This window comes from Oncorhynchus kisutch, linkage group LG26 (genome assembly GCF_002021735.2).
Source record: "Oncorhynchus kisutch isolate 150728-3 linkage group LG26, Okis_V2, whole genome shotgun sequence".
NCBI classification, from domain to species: domain Eukaryota; kingdom Metazoa; phylum Chordata; class Actinopteri; order Salmoniformes; family Salmonidae; genus Oncorhynchus; species Oncorhynchus kisutch.
Window position 1 is genome coordinate 34,950,163 of NC_034199.2, and position 15,304 is coordinate 34,965,466.

The following is a 15,304-nucleotide window of genomic DNA, read 5'->3' on the forward strand; positions in this document are numbered from 1 at the left end:
GTGAGCAGAAGGACTTAACCTCTTGAACCTCTGGGGGCAGTATTTCATTTTTGGATGAAAAACGTTCCCGTTTTAAACAAGATATTTTGTCACGAAAAGATGCTTGACTATGCATATAATTGACAGCTTTGGAAAGAAAACACTCTGACGTTTCCAAAACTGCAAAGATATTGTCTGTGAGTGCCACAGAACTAATGCTACAGGCGAAACCAAGATTAAATTTCATACAGGAAGTGAGCCAGATTTTTGAGACGCTGTGTTCCAATGTCTCCTTATATGGCTGTGAATGCGCAAGGAGAGAGCCTACACTTTCTGTCGTTTCCCCAAGGTGTTTGCAGCATTGTGACGTATTTGTAGACATATCATTGGAAAATTGACCATAAGAGACTACATTTACCAGGTGTCCGCTCTGTGTCCTCCGTCGAAACTATTGCGTAATCTCCAGGTGCGTGCATGTTTCCATTTTGAACAGAGAAGAAACCAAACTGCCACAAGTGACTTATCTTCGAATAGATATGTGAAAAACACCTTGAGGATTGATTCTAAACAACGTTTGCCATGTTTCTGTCGATATTATGGAGTTCATTTGGAAAAAAGTTTGCGTTGTAATGACTGAATTTTCGGGTTTTTTTGTCAGCCAAACGTGATGAACAAAACGGAGCGATTTCTCCTACACAAATAATATTTTTGGAAAAACTGAACATTTGCTATCTAACTGAGAGTCTCCTCATTGAAAACATCTGAAGTTCTTCAAAGGTAAATGATTTTATTTGAATGCTTTTCTTGTTTTTGTGAAAATGTTGCCTGCTGAATGCTAGGCTTAATGCTATGCTAGCTATCAATACTCTTACACAAATGCTTGTGTAGCTATGGTTGAAAAGCATTTTTTGAAAATCTGAGATGACAGTGTTGTTAACAAAAGGCTAAGCTTGTGAGCCAATATATTTATTTCATTTCATTTGCGATTTTCATGAATAGTTAACGTTGCGTTATGGTAATGAGCTTGAGGCTATAATTACGCTCCCGGATACGGGATTGCTCGTCGCAACAGGTTAAGTTCCTGTATGTTGTTATGATTACACCATGAGTTGTTCATCATAAAGCATACACCACCGCCCTTCCTTTTCCCAGAGAGGTGTTTATCTCTGTCAGCGCGATGCATGGAGAAGCCCAGTGGCTGAACCGATTCCGACAACATATCCAGAGAGAGCCATGTTTCCGTGAAACAGAGAATGTTACAATCTCTGGAAGGCAACCCTTGCTCAGGCGACCATCTGTAATTCATTTTATTTTGTAAAGTGGTTTCTTGCATCATACAACACAATACAATGTAATTTACAGTCACCTATTTGGCCCATGGTGTTACAGTAAAAAATCCTTAATTAATGTCAAGCCCTTCATAATATAAATATATCATGCAATGTAGGTCTACATTGAACACCACATGTAGGCTACTGTAGGCTATATCATAGAAATCAAAAGCTATTTCCATGTGAAAATGTTATGGGTTTTGCTCCATTGGTTTGTTTATAGGCCTACGTTATGCTCACATAGCCACAATAGCCTACTGGCTACTGTCTAAAACTGTAAGGGTACAGCCTCATCGATTATATGTAAACGCTTGCCGAAAGTTGCACAAAATTCTCTTTTCAAGTTTCCGCTCACTAGACAAAAATTTGCTCAGTGCCCCACATTTCAACACCTGAAAGGCCTGTCTCTACTGTAGTAGGACATGTTGCCTGTAAATGAAAATAAAATGTAAACAGACATGTATGGAAAACCAACTACTTACTAAGAGGAGACAGTTTCCACCCCATCTCTCAAAGTTTCAACTGCAACTGAATAAAATTAGCTCTGACTAGTCCTGTTGTCATTTCTAATACCTGTCCAACTCTGGCTGCAGTTACAGTTTTCTAGTACATTGATATGTGAAGTGAGTTTGTCCAACCCCTGTCGTACCTTGACTGCAGTTCTCCTCGTCACTATGGTCCACACAGTCAAACACGTCGTCACAGCACCATCTCCGTGGAATACAGTGTGCGTGGTTCAGACACAAGTACTCATCTTCCTTGCACTCCTTCACGCAGCCCGCCTGTTGACATGGCAACACAAAACAAGTAAACAGCATTATACATTATTAAATGTCCAACACAGTCAAGCCATTCTCAGTGATAAAGTTTGATACAAGTGTCTTCAATAACATAATTTTGTATACTGTTAGGAACAGGGCACCTAATTATGTAGGGATGATCCTTACAAATAGGACAATTCCTAGATAAATGCTTCATACAGTGTGGGAAAATCAGCCACCGCACTTGAAAAAAATCTTCTTATCTCTGCCGTTTTACGTAAATAATCTAAAGAAAGCTACAGTAAGTGATTGATTGATATCGGACGAGGTTAAAGTACCAAGCAGAGCCACACCCACCTCATCTGATCCGTCCAGACAGTTGTCCTGTCCATCACATCTCAGACTGGCCGAGACACAGCCTCCACTGGCACACACATACTCATTTAGGGAGCAAGAGGGGAGCACTGGAAACACCCAGATCAGAGAGAGAGAGCTTTATTGAGGGCACACACTCCACAACATAATAATATAACACCCATCATTAAAAGCATGAGTGGGGCCGGTTTGTATGTGTTCTGCACACTGTTATGAACTCGTGAAAAAAAAAATGCTACAACCCATTGTTTCTGTCCAAACCAGCAGTGCTAGACTTTGAACAGATCCTAGGTCTAAATATGATGTCTTCCCTCAGGCTAGAGCACGCTGTGTGCTGCCTACTGCTGTGCTAAAACCCACTCAGGCAATCATCACCATTGGGGCTTTCGGATGAGGTTATGAGCCATGTTGCAATTATCACCAAGTGGGTTAACCCCATTGGCACAATGTGTAAGGGTGTATTCAGACCCCTTGACTTTTTTATATTTTGTTTAGGTTACAGCCTTATTCTAAAATTGATTAAATTGTTGTTTTTTTCTCATCAATCTACAAACAATACCCCATAATGACAGAGCAAAAACAGATTTTTTAAGTAAAAAAAAAAAAACTGGAATATCACATTTACATTTATGTATTCAGACCCTTTACTCAGTACTTTGTTGAAGCACCTTTGGCAGCGATTACAGCCTCGAGTCTTCTTGGGTATGACGCTACAAGTTTGTCCCACCTGTATTTGGGGAGTATCTCCCATTCTTCTCTGCAGATAGTCTCAAGCTGTCAGGTTGGATGGGGAGCGAGATGATAGATCGGGTTCAAGTCCAGGCTCTGGCTGGGCCACTCAAGGACATTCAGAGACTTGTCCCAAAGCCACTCTTGCGTTCTCTTGGCTGTGTGCTTAGGGGTCGTTGTCCTGTTGGAAGGTGATCCTTCGCCCCATCAAGGACCTCTCTGTTCTTTACTCCGTTCATCTTTGTCTCGATCCTGACTAGTCTCCAAGCCCCTGCTGCTGAAAAACATCCCCAAAGCATAATGCTGCCACCACAATGCTTCACCATAGTAATGATGCCAGGTTTCCTCCAGACATGACACTTGGCATTCAGGCCAAAGAGTTCAATTTTGGTTTCATCAGACCAGAGAATCTTGTTTCTCATGGCCTGAGAGTCTTTAGGTGCCTTTTGGCATACTCCAAGCGGGCTGTCATGTGCCTTTTACTGAGAAGTTGCTTCCGTCTGGCCACTCGACAATAAAGGCCTGATTGGTGGAGTGCTGCAGAAATTGTTGTCCTTCTGGAAGTTTCTCCCATCTCCACAGAAGAACTCTAGAGCTCTGTCAGAGTTACCATCGGGCTTTTGGACACCTCTCTGACCAAGGCCCTTCGCCCCCTATTGCTCCGCCCAGCTCTAGGAAGAGTCTTGGTGGTTCCAAACTTCTTCCATTTAAAAATGGAGGCCACTGTGTTCTTGGGGACCTTCAATGCTGCAGACATTTTTTAGTACCCTTCCCCAGATCTGTGCCTCGACACAATCCTGTCTCGCAGCACTTCCTTCGACCTCATGGCTTGGTTTTTCTCTGACATGCACTGTCAACTGTGGGACCTTATATAGACAGGTGGGTGCCTTTCCAAATCATGTCCAATCAATGGAATTTACTACAGGTGGACTCCAATCAAGTTGTAGAAACATCTCAAGGATGATCAATGGAAACAGGATGCACCTGAGCTAAATTTTGAGTCTCATAGCAAAGGGTCAGAATAAGGTATTTCTGTTTTTAAATTTTAATATTTTAGCAAATATTTCTAAAAACATGTTTTCACTTCATCATTATGGGGTATTGTGTGTAGATTGCTGAGGCCATTTTTAGATTTAATCCATTTTAGAATAAGGCTGTAACGTAATAAAATGTGGGAAAAGTCAAGCGGTCTGAATACTTTCCGAAGGCGCTGTATTGCTTACTATATGTCTGCTTCAGAGGGACAAGCGAAAGCCATGAAAAACATTTTTAGTAGGTAAAGTGTTAAAAACATGTTGGCTCACCATTATTATTTTTTTTAAAGAAGATGGAGAACCAGCTAAAGAATGATCAATAGCAGAGTTTTGGCACAGGTAGACCCAAATAGTCCTACTCCTATTGGCGCGACGCGTATGATGTTTGTCTTTCGTGACAGCGACCCAGCTTCTTTCCCTGCCCTGCTATTCGCTAAAATACCAAAAGGTACAAATCTGTTGGCGAGGTTGCTAGGCGGTTTAAGCAACTTTTATTTGATAAAAAAAATGTTTGGGGGAGGGGGACTCGCTCGCATCACTTTTTGAAGTGTTTTTATCCGTTATACAGTTGTTTTTATGGCTTTACTGTGGGTAAAAACACATGGCGTAGAGAATTGGAACAGTATTTAATTACAAGTCACACAGAAAGCAGCCTTGGCAATTCTACTACTTCTAAAGCACCCACCTCCACACCAAAATGTCCTCATCTTACCCTACTCCCCATAAAAAAGTCCAGAAAAACTCTTGTTTTTCAACCAAAGTATATAAACTACAACAGTCCATGTTACCGCAGGAGCTTGTGGTATTTAGATTTTTAACGACTACTTAAAGTTCACATTAAAACATAGTTTTTTTTTTGGGGGGGGGGGGAGTAACCTTTTTACCTTGTTTTCCTCATATACCGTACCTGTCCCCTGGCAGTTCCTCTCGTCCTCTCCTGTCTTGCAATCCTCTTGGCCATCACAGAGCCACTTGAGGGAGATGCAGAGGTTATTGAGACACTGAAACTGGTCCTCAGCACACCGAGCCTCACAGTCCTTCTGTAGAGAGATATAAAGGACAAGAAGCTCACATTTACAATAGGCTTATACTTTACATGTTAGGCGTTCCAATTCTTATACAGTAGAACCATATGGTAATACTTTCTTTGAAAGGTACCTTCACTAGGACTTGATAGCTCATTTATAACCCATACATGACACTTTCATTGACAATTTGAATGCTTTATATGTGCGGGATGGCAGGGTATTGCCGGGCATTGACACCCATTGAGTCTTCATTGCCTGTTTAGTCAGTTTTAGGTAAGAATAGGGTGGACAACATTTGGGCTCCCGAGTGGCGCAGCAGTCTAAGGCACTGCATCTCAGTGCTTGAGGCGTCACTACAGACACCCTGGTTTGATTCTAGGCTGTATAACAACACAGTCCCATAGGGCGGCGCACAATTGCCCCAGCGTCGTCTGGGTTTGGCTGGTGTAGGCCGTTATTGTAAATAAGAATTTGTTATTAACTGACTTGCCTAGTTAAATAAAATAAAAAATATATTCAGTTTGACCCAGAATGATGTCATTGGGACCACACACAATAATGTGTTAAGAGAGGTTGCTCTTGGAGGGGATTACTCATACTGTATGCTGTAATTGCTGTGGGGGTATTTAACAGAGCAATAAATTACAAGGCATAATAAATGAGTAATTCCGTGGCTCTCTCCTCAGCCATCACACAATGGAAACCTGAATATTTTCTATTGATTGGCTCATATTTCATGAATAGCTCTCGCTTTTAAAAAAATCACATTCCACAAAACAGGTCCCATGCATGCCTAGTTAATTGAGTATTTTTGGTTAGTAAACCAGTTTGCATAATTGTTCACACATTTGCATAACAGAAAAAACATAAAATGTCTCTCGATTAGGACATTGTCATCCATAATATTATCATCTGCGTTCCAATAAAATTCAGAATATTTTACGATTTGAATATCATACTGCCATCAAATCCTATCTGCAATTCAATATGCATGCCTTTTAGGAGAAAAATAAAACATTCACATTTATGAAAGAAAAAGCAAGATAGAAACATAAGGTTAAGATTAATAAGGGTCAATTCGCTCAAATAAGATTATTCAAGAGGTTGTGACTCACAGAGTTTACAGGCTATAACATGCTATTTACAGGCTACATTACAGGCTGTTTTTAAATGACAACAGGGATCACTGACCTCGTCTGAATTATCAGGGCAATCATAGTCTCCATCGCAGCGGAATCGAGCGGAGATGCAGTCCCCGTTAGCACAGGCAAAGTCCTTGTGGTTACAGGTCACTGGCTCTGAGTCAAGGGAGAGGACAAGGACATCACTACACTTGAAATAGAAATGACATAGGAGTCGGGCCCTCAAACACGATATACACTCCACCACACAACTTTAATTAGACTTGTTACACAACGACGCCATCCAAGGGTGGATCTTCATCATTTTCTACAAGGCCCTAGTACTCCCTAACAAGTGATGTCCGTTAAAGACTACTTAAAGACTATATATATATACTATGTGTGTTATAGACTAGGCTATATAGACTATTTACACTTGAAATAACCATGGAAAAGCAAACAACCTCTAAGAAAACACACACATGGGCCTTTATAAGAGGTATCATGAGAGAAGTGAATCCCCTAGAGCCCCCTTAATGAAAAAAAACAACATGAACTTCACGTGATCACATCTCCTAAAACACATGATTCTCATGATTCATAAGTGGAATTTTACATAAAATCATATTATCTTCCACATGTGAAATAATGTGGTTTGTGTAAAGGCCCTTTTACAAGAGATATCTCTTAAGCATTGCTTAATCTGGGCCCATTTTTTCAAAAGCTCATCTCGATTTTGCATACTTTTCATATAGGATTAAATGCATAGAAATAGAATGAATAGGATGAGAGTCCCCATTCAAGTCAATGATTTGTCTGTTAATTTCCTCTATTTCTATGTGTTAAATCCTATCCGATAGGCGAAATCTAGATAGATAACTTTTGGAAAAGCTGGGCCCTTGCAGCAAGCCTACTGTTGGCTCATCAAAGACATTTGTTGGACATGATGGTTGGAATGCCAGTGGCTCAAGATGTAAATACATTCATAGCCAGTATACTCCTGAACCCTACTATCTGGCAACCTCCACATTCAGGTGCACTGTATGTCTAGGTCTCTGAGGACAACATTAAACCATAGTTAAGCACCATCAAATTCAAGTGCTGGGGTCCTCCCCTCACCCCCTGGTTATCGTGGACTGTTAACTGACTGAATGAGTGAAGATAGTTGTGGTTATGAGCTGGAGTTAGAGAAAAGGTCCCAACAGAGCCTGCAGTCTGCAGCATATTGTGATTTGCAGCCTCTCTCTCTCTCCTGTCTGCTAGCCTAGCTGGTGCACCTACTTAATTCTTTACCATCCAACACTTGACTGGGATTCATTTGCATTTTAAGCGACATTAATAGGTAAGGGGAATAAGCCCATAATAAAAAAAATGTACAACGCATACTCAGCATAAAATGCATATACACACACGCTTGTGTGCACTCAGGCACACACACACACACACACACACACACACACACACACACACACACACACACACACACACACACACACACACACACACACACACACACACACACAGAGCAGAGATATGGGCTAGCTGGCATAACAAATCCCTTTCATACGTAAACAAACTTCATTCCAGTAGTTGGTTATGAATATCTAAACACAAAAGTGAGCCTGGGAAGGAGAGGAGAGATGGCATCAAAGCTGAAGAATCTGGAACTCTGACTTTCTTTTAGATCCAAAGTGGAGTTGGAGAGGGGAACATGCTCAGAGGGCATAGCCGCGTTAGAAACAGTTAAGAACAGGGCTCCATTGAGCTGGCTATATTACTTTGATTGTGGGATCTCTTTACAAAGTTAAACAGAGGAACGGTACAGTATATAAACAAAGACCAGGAGGGGAGTCAGTTAATCTTCAAACAATTCCAAAATACTAACTGAACTGCGCAAGTGCATAGGCCTGTTGATGTATATATAAGTTGCCAAATAGCTAGAAGTGAGCTAAAAGAATAGAGAGAAGCATACTGTAGATGGGCATACTCACTGCAGTTATGCTCATCTGAGTTGTCTCCACAGTCGTTCTGGCTGTCACACCTCCAGTGGTCCGGGATACAGTTGTTATTCTCACAGCGGAATTCATGAGGTCCGCAGGTCTTTTCATCTTTTTTTACATCAAGAAACAAACAAACAAACAAGTAGATGAAAATGGCTTCAAAAAGCATGAATATTAATGGTGGAGCTATTATATTTATACATGTAATCATCATTTCCTCAGGGTTTCCTCGTAGTGCAAGCCTGACACCAAGTTCAAAACCTCCTTCATACTCGAGAGAGGCTACACAGTGTAGGATGAAATACCTGACTGTGCTGCCAACGGCTTAGATCTCCTAACAGAATCTATGACAAGTTTGCAATATTAAACACTTAGTAGCAAATAAAGTATTTGAAACAAATGTTTCAGAAAAGTATGTACAGTACCAGTCAAAAGTTTGGACACACAAGGATTTTTCATTATTTTACTATTTTCTACATTGTAGAATAATAGTGAAGACATCAAAACTATGAAATAACACATATGGAATCATGTGGTAACCAAAAAAGGGTTAAATAAATCTAAATATATTTTAAATGTGAAATTAGTCAAAGTAATAAGCTTTGCACCCTCCTGACATTTTCTCAACCAGCTTCATGAGGTAGTCACCTGGAATGCATTTAAAATACCGGTGTGCCTTGTTAAAAGTTCATTTGTGCAGTTTCTTTCCTTCTTAATGCGTTTGAGCCAATCAACAAGGTAGGTTTGGTATACAGATGATAGCCCTATTTGGTAAAAGACCAAGTCCATATTATGGCAAGAACAGCTCAAATAAGCAATCCGGAAAATGTCAAGAACTTTAAAAGTTTCTTCAAGTGCAGTCGCAAAAACCATTAAGCGCTATGATGAAACTGGCTCTCTTGAGGACCATCACAGGAAAGAAAAACCCAGAGTTACCTTTGTTGCAGAGGATAAGTTCATTAGATTTACCAGCCTTAGAAATTGCAGCATAAATAAATGCTTCACATAGTTCAAGTAACAGACACACCTCAACATTAACTGTTCAGAGGAGACTGTGTGAATCAGGCCTTCATGGTTGAATTGCTGCAAAGAAACCACTACTAAAGGACACCAATAAGAAGAAGACACATGCTTGGGCCAAGAAATGAGCAATGGAGAGCAATGGACATTAGACTGGTGGAAATCTGTCCTTTGGTCTGATGAATCCAAGCGTGAGATTTTGGCTCCAACCGCTGTGTCTTTGTGAGAAGCAGAGTAGGTGAACGGATGATCTCCACAAGTGTGGTTCCCACCATGAAGCATGGAGGAGGAGGTGTGATCGTATGGGAGTGCTTTGCTGGTGACACTGTCTGTGATTTATTTAGAATTCAAGGCACACTTAACCAGCATAGCTACCACATCATTCTGCAGCAATATGCCATCCCATCTGGTTTGCGCATTGTCCTGTTTTTCAACAGGATAATGACCCAAAACACACTTCCAGGCTGTGTAAGGGCTATTTGACCAAGGAGAGTGATGGAATGCTGAATCAGATGACCTGGCCTCCACAATCACCCGACCTCAACCCAATTGAGATGGTTTGGGATGAGTTGGACCGCAGAGTGAAGGAAAAGCAGCCAACAAGTGCTCAGCATATGTGGGAACTCCTTCAAGACTGTTGGAAAAGCTGGTTGAGAGAATGCCAAGAGTGTGCAAAGCTGTGATCGAGGCAAAGGGTAACTACTTTGAAGAATCTCAAATATATTTTGACATATGTTTAACACTTTTTGGGTTACTACATGATTCCATATGTCTTCACTATTATTCAACAATGCAGAAAATAGTCAATATAAAGAAAGACCCTTGAGAATAGGTGTTCTAAAACTTTTGACCGGGAGAGTATATTTTTGGGAATATACTTTTATTTCACTATCCCAATTATCCTCTATATTGCACTAAATTATTATTACTTTTTCTGTTGGTGTATAAGGCGCCCCCCTAACACTATCAAATGTACTCTAAAACTGTTGTACAACTGAACAGCATTTAGGAAATGTTCATTAACATTTTACATCTTCTAAAATAAATACATTCTTTAGTCCGCAGCAATTATTAGCTTACATCTGGTTTTGAACTTAATAAGAGCTAGTATCTAACAAAACAACCAATACTGAGTGAAGAAAATATTGATCTTGTGCTGTTCGATATTACCAAAGAGAATGGCAACCTATCTATCCACTCAAATAACCATTGGGATGAGATGAAGAGGAAAACAACATAATTACCTCTCCACAAAGGCGGGAGAAGACTACATGCTGAAAAAAATTATTGTTCTCTCCCTTCTTTAGATGTGAGCATAGCTAAAATCATTGAACACTTCATCCAGTGGAAGACAACGGCTTTAAAGTATAACAACTCAGTTGAGGGACTTCCTAGCAGTATTGTGTCTCTGAACAAAAGGCGTTCAAGTTAGCGCAGATGCTCTCCAGGAGGCTACACAGTTTAAAGTAATAACCAGTGGAAGATATACTGCCCTACCAAGCAAAAAGGCAGTAACTGCTCATTTGGGAGAAAATTTGTAAATGTCATTTTTGTTACATTAAATACATGCTTAGTCATGTGGACAAATATCCTGCCTCTATTGTATTGTGTTTTGGAGAAAACGGGGCTAATGTTAGCAGCAACTGCCTAAAGTTACTGTGAAACCAAGGTAAATAAAAGCCATTTTTCTTAGTTCCACACTATGAGCAGTTACTGCCTATCTGCTTGGTAGGGCAGTATAGTTGTGGGAGTTTGGAAAGGTTCTCTACCACTGAAAATAACCTGAAAATACTTTTTTTTGGGGGGGGGGGGGGGGCACTGGTGTTTCAATGCCACACACACTACTGACAAGTCTGACAACCTGTGGTGATAAACTACCAGTAGGCATTCTCTATGGCTGCTTCAACTCAATCAGTACAGAGCAGATGAGAATGTGCCCATGTGTAAAATTTATTCATCTCCTAATCACAATTTCAACCAAGGCTCAATAAAACTTAGGACTTATTTGAATTATGATTTAAGCGCTCCCCCACTCACCACAATTAGCTTCATCTGACCCGTCTGTGCAGTCCGGGTCCTCATCACACACCCACAGCTTGGAGATGCAGTGCATGGAGGCCTTGCACTGGAACTGTTCCGGGGAACATGTACTCTCCGCTGTGGAGAGGAGGGGGTCCAGGTTTACACCAGGCCAAGGAGGGGGAGGGAAGGAGAGAGGAAGGGAGAGATAGATCGAGAAAGAGAGAAAGTGAGAGGGAGGGATCGATGGAGGGGGGAGGGAGTTAGAGAGAGAGAGAGAGCGAGACCAAGAGAGGGAGAGAGTGGTATAAGGAGTGAGAGATGAACAAACAACACTATTATTGACAGAATGTTAACAGAAGAACAGCCTGGATAAACAGGCCAGCTGTGTAAAATACCTATAATTTACAGAGGTAGGAACAAAGAGAAGACATGCTGCGGTAATAACATGTATTACTATACTTTACGGATGTAATCATAATAATTATAGTTACATTATTATTATCAGCCTCTGGCTCAGAAATAACTGATTTGCAAACAGGGTAACACAATAAACAGTTAAACTGATATACTGTATATGCAGGCTAGACAATCGAAGTCAGACACTATACCAACTGTGGTATCACTGCATACCAAAAGCAGCAGCAGTTGTCTTCTGTTCCGTTATTTACCTTCCATTATCACAGTTGCCGCTACAGATGTAGGATCTTAATTTGATCACCATGTTGCAGGATAACTTTCTGCAATGCAGGACATTTAAAACTTGTAGTGTATTTGAGGTTTAAAATGGCCTCTGAAGTTTGTTATTTCCACTTTGACATTTCAGACTGATTTTCCCTTACGAAAAATGTATCAACCCCTAAATAAATGGCCATCAATTACAATCCACATTTCCTGTTACTGCAGGATTATTTTCCTTCTCTAGCAAACTGGCTCAAATTAAGATCTCACATCTGTACCATTATCTTTTGATTGGCACAGTACTTCTGAAAATATCTTTTACATTTACACATTTAAATATACAGTCTAATTCAAGCGGAGAACGCCTCTCTCCTTAATCAAGGCTTTTATACTGACTCTCACTCCATAGTGACATTCACTCCATCTTGAAATCAGGCAGGCAAAACAAATATATTTGTCTGACGTATAATGCTACTGCTGATAGCTAGAGTTACCATAACAGAAGGGAAATACCTCTAACTATTCTGTTCTCTCTTTCACTTTCTAATTCAATGATAGCTAATCCTCTCACACAGGGAAAGTGCTAATCAAGCATGCCTTTGGAATACCTAATCACTACCTGACTCAATATTATTTAAGGCAGCACCTAAGGGTAGACTGTCTGAGTTTTACTATAAATTCACTGGTCTCAACTTGTCAGATACCACCGTTAAACCTTCACATAATAAGTTCCATCTCACTCTTCCTTGGGGAAAAAGCTATAAAACAGAAAATAATCTTAGAGAAAAAGTCTAGCCTAAGTTAAAAAGTAATCCTAAAGATTCCTTAAACAATCCGTCAGGTACTAATACAGAAGGTTCTTCTTCTTACGACATTCTGTCTCATCCTCTCCGTCTCCACAGTCGTCCTGTCCGTTACAGCGGAGGTTTAGAGGGATACACTTCTGTTTCCGGGTGCATTTGAACTGCCCTGACAGACAGATGTATGTCTCTGAAAGACAAAGTGGAGAAGAAGAGGTAGAACCGATGGAGCATCCATTGAAGGTGAAAAGCATCCATCAAAGAAAATGTAGGACAAAAGGGCACCATAAGATAAAGTGAAAGTAATGTTGGCTAAGCCAAAAACAAGCTAATAACATGTTTTACAATGCTTTGAAATTAAAGCACATTCCCACATGGGCTTTTTATTGTGACAGAAATCAATACTTAAATAGCAACAAAAAGCATTAAAAGGTATCAAGCAGTAAGAAAGGTATGAAGCTGCTGGCTTCTGTCTTATGTTCTCATCAACAGGTTTGATGTGAAGGACAGTAACAACCACAGTCTTCTTCTTTAATCGATATGCTACTGTGGACAACAGATTACAGACTCCTCAGACCACCGCAATTTGTCTTCACCCATCTACTTGCATGGGAATGCAACATCCCCAGTCCTCCTCCTTACCACAGTTGGCCTCATCTGAGTTGTCTCCACAGTCGTTCTCTCCATCACAGATGAAGGGAGGAAGAGCACAGAGGCCAGTGCCACACTGGAACCTCCCAGGCTGACATTTGAATTCAGCTGCATGAAAATGTGTTAGCAACGTTATGCCAGGGAATGCAAACCAGCTAATTACAGTACTTGTACACTGAACATTATGTATGCTCATGTATGGTGATAAGCTACACATTTGTAATCTAAAAAAATACTTAATGACTTAATGTAAAACAGCATTTCTGAAACTATCCCTCAAATAAAACATGTGTAACTAAGTAGCAAATGTTAGCAAACATTTAATACATATTCCACATTTCAAAATATACAGCAATTATCCTGTAATCCTAATTTGAGAGATCACAGTAAAAGATCACAGCAATAAAGTAAGTCAAATGTAATAAAAAAATATATTTTCAAAGGTTGAGTTATAAATATTAAAAACTTTTTAAAAAGTTAAGTGAGAAGTAGGTATTGGTCTGAAGCCAAAAAAAGAAAGTCAATTCACATGAGCATCACAGCGACTACTCCACCCATACTCTACCAAGGCTGTCACTTTATAGACGCTGTATTCAATTCACATGAGCATCACAGCGACTACTCCACCCATACTCTACCAAGGCTGTCACTTTATAGACGCTGTAGTCAATTCACATGAGCATCACAGCGACTACTCCACCCATACTCTACCAAGGCTGTCACTTTATAGACGCTGTAGTCAATTCACATGAGCATCACAGCGACTACTCCACCCATACTCTACCAAGGCTGTCACTTTATAGACGCTGTATTCAATTCACATGAGCATCACAGCGACTACTCCACCCATACTCTACCAAGGCTGTCACTTTATAGACGCTGTATTCAATTCACATGAGCATCACAGCGACTACTCCACCCATACTCTACCAAGGCTGTCACTTTATAGACGCTGTAGTCAATTCACATGAGCATCACAGCGACTACTCCACCCATACTCTACCAAGGCTGTCACTTTATAGACGCTGTATTCAATTCACATGAGCATCACAGCGACTACTCCACCCATACTCTACCAAGGCTGTCACTTTATAGACGCTGTAGTCAATTCACATGAGCATCACAGCGACTACTCCACCCATACTCTACCAAGGCTGTCACTTTATAGACGCTGTAGTCAATTCACATGAGCATCACAGCGACTACTCCACCCATACTCTACCAAGGCTGTCACTTTATAGACGCTGTATTCAATTCACATGAGCATCACAGCGACTACTCCACCCATACTCTACCAAGGCTGTCACTTTATAGACGCTGTATTCAATTCACATGAGCATCACAGCGACTACTCCACCCATACTCTACCAAGGCTGTCACTTTATAGACGCTGTAGTCAATTCACATGAGCATCACAGCGACTACTCCACCCATACTCTACCAAGGCTGTCACTTTATAGACGCTGTATTCAATTCACATGAGCATCACAGCGACTACTCCACCCATACTCTACCAAGGCTGTCACTTTATAGACGCTGCATTCTCGTTCTTATCCTATGTCTAAATGTTGAGCTAGGTCGAGGCAAGTAATTATCTTTCTTTCCTAATGCTAACAACCTTGTTAAAAATCCGGTACGTGGTTCTCAGTAACAGCCAGACATCTCATGACAAGAGGTGGGGAGAGTGTCTTGTACCTACAATTAGGTTGATTTGCTAAGTTTTATCGACATTGGTGTCACATTGGTTTAAATATAATGGAAGCAATATTTTAATT

At 40.6% G+C, this 15,304-nt stretch overlaps 1 pseudogene; it reads right to left on the bottom strand.

The window, feature by feature from the left end:
• Nucleotides 1-15,304, bottom strand: part of LOC109870738 (low-density lipoprotein receptor-related protein 1B-like) — a 332,082-nt pseudogene that overhangs the window by 44,667 nt on the left and 272,111 nt on the right.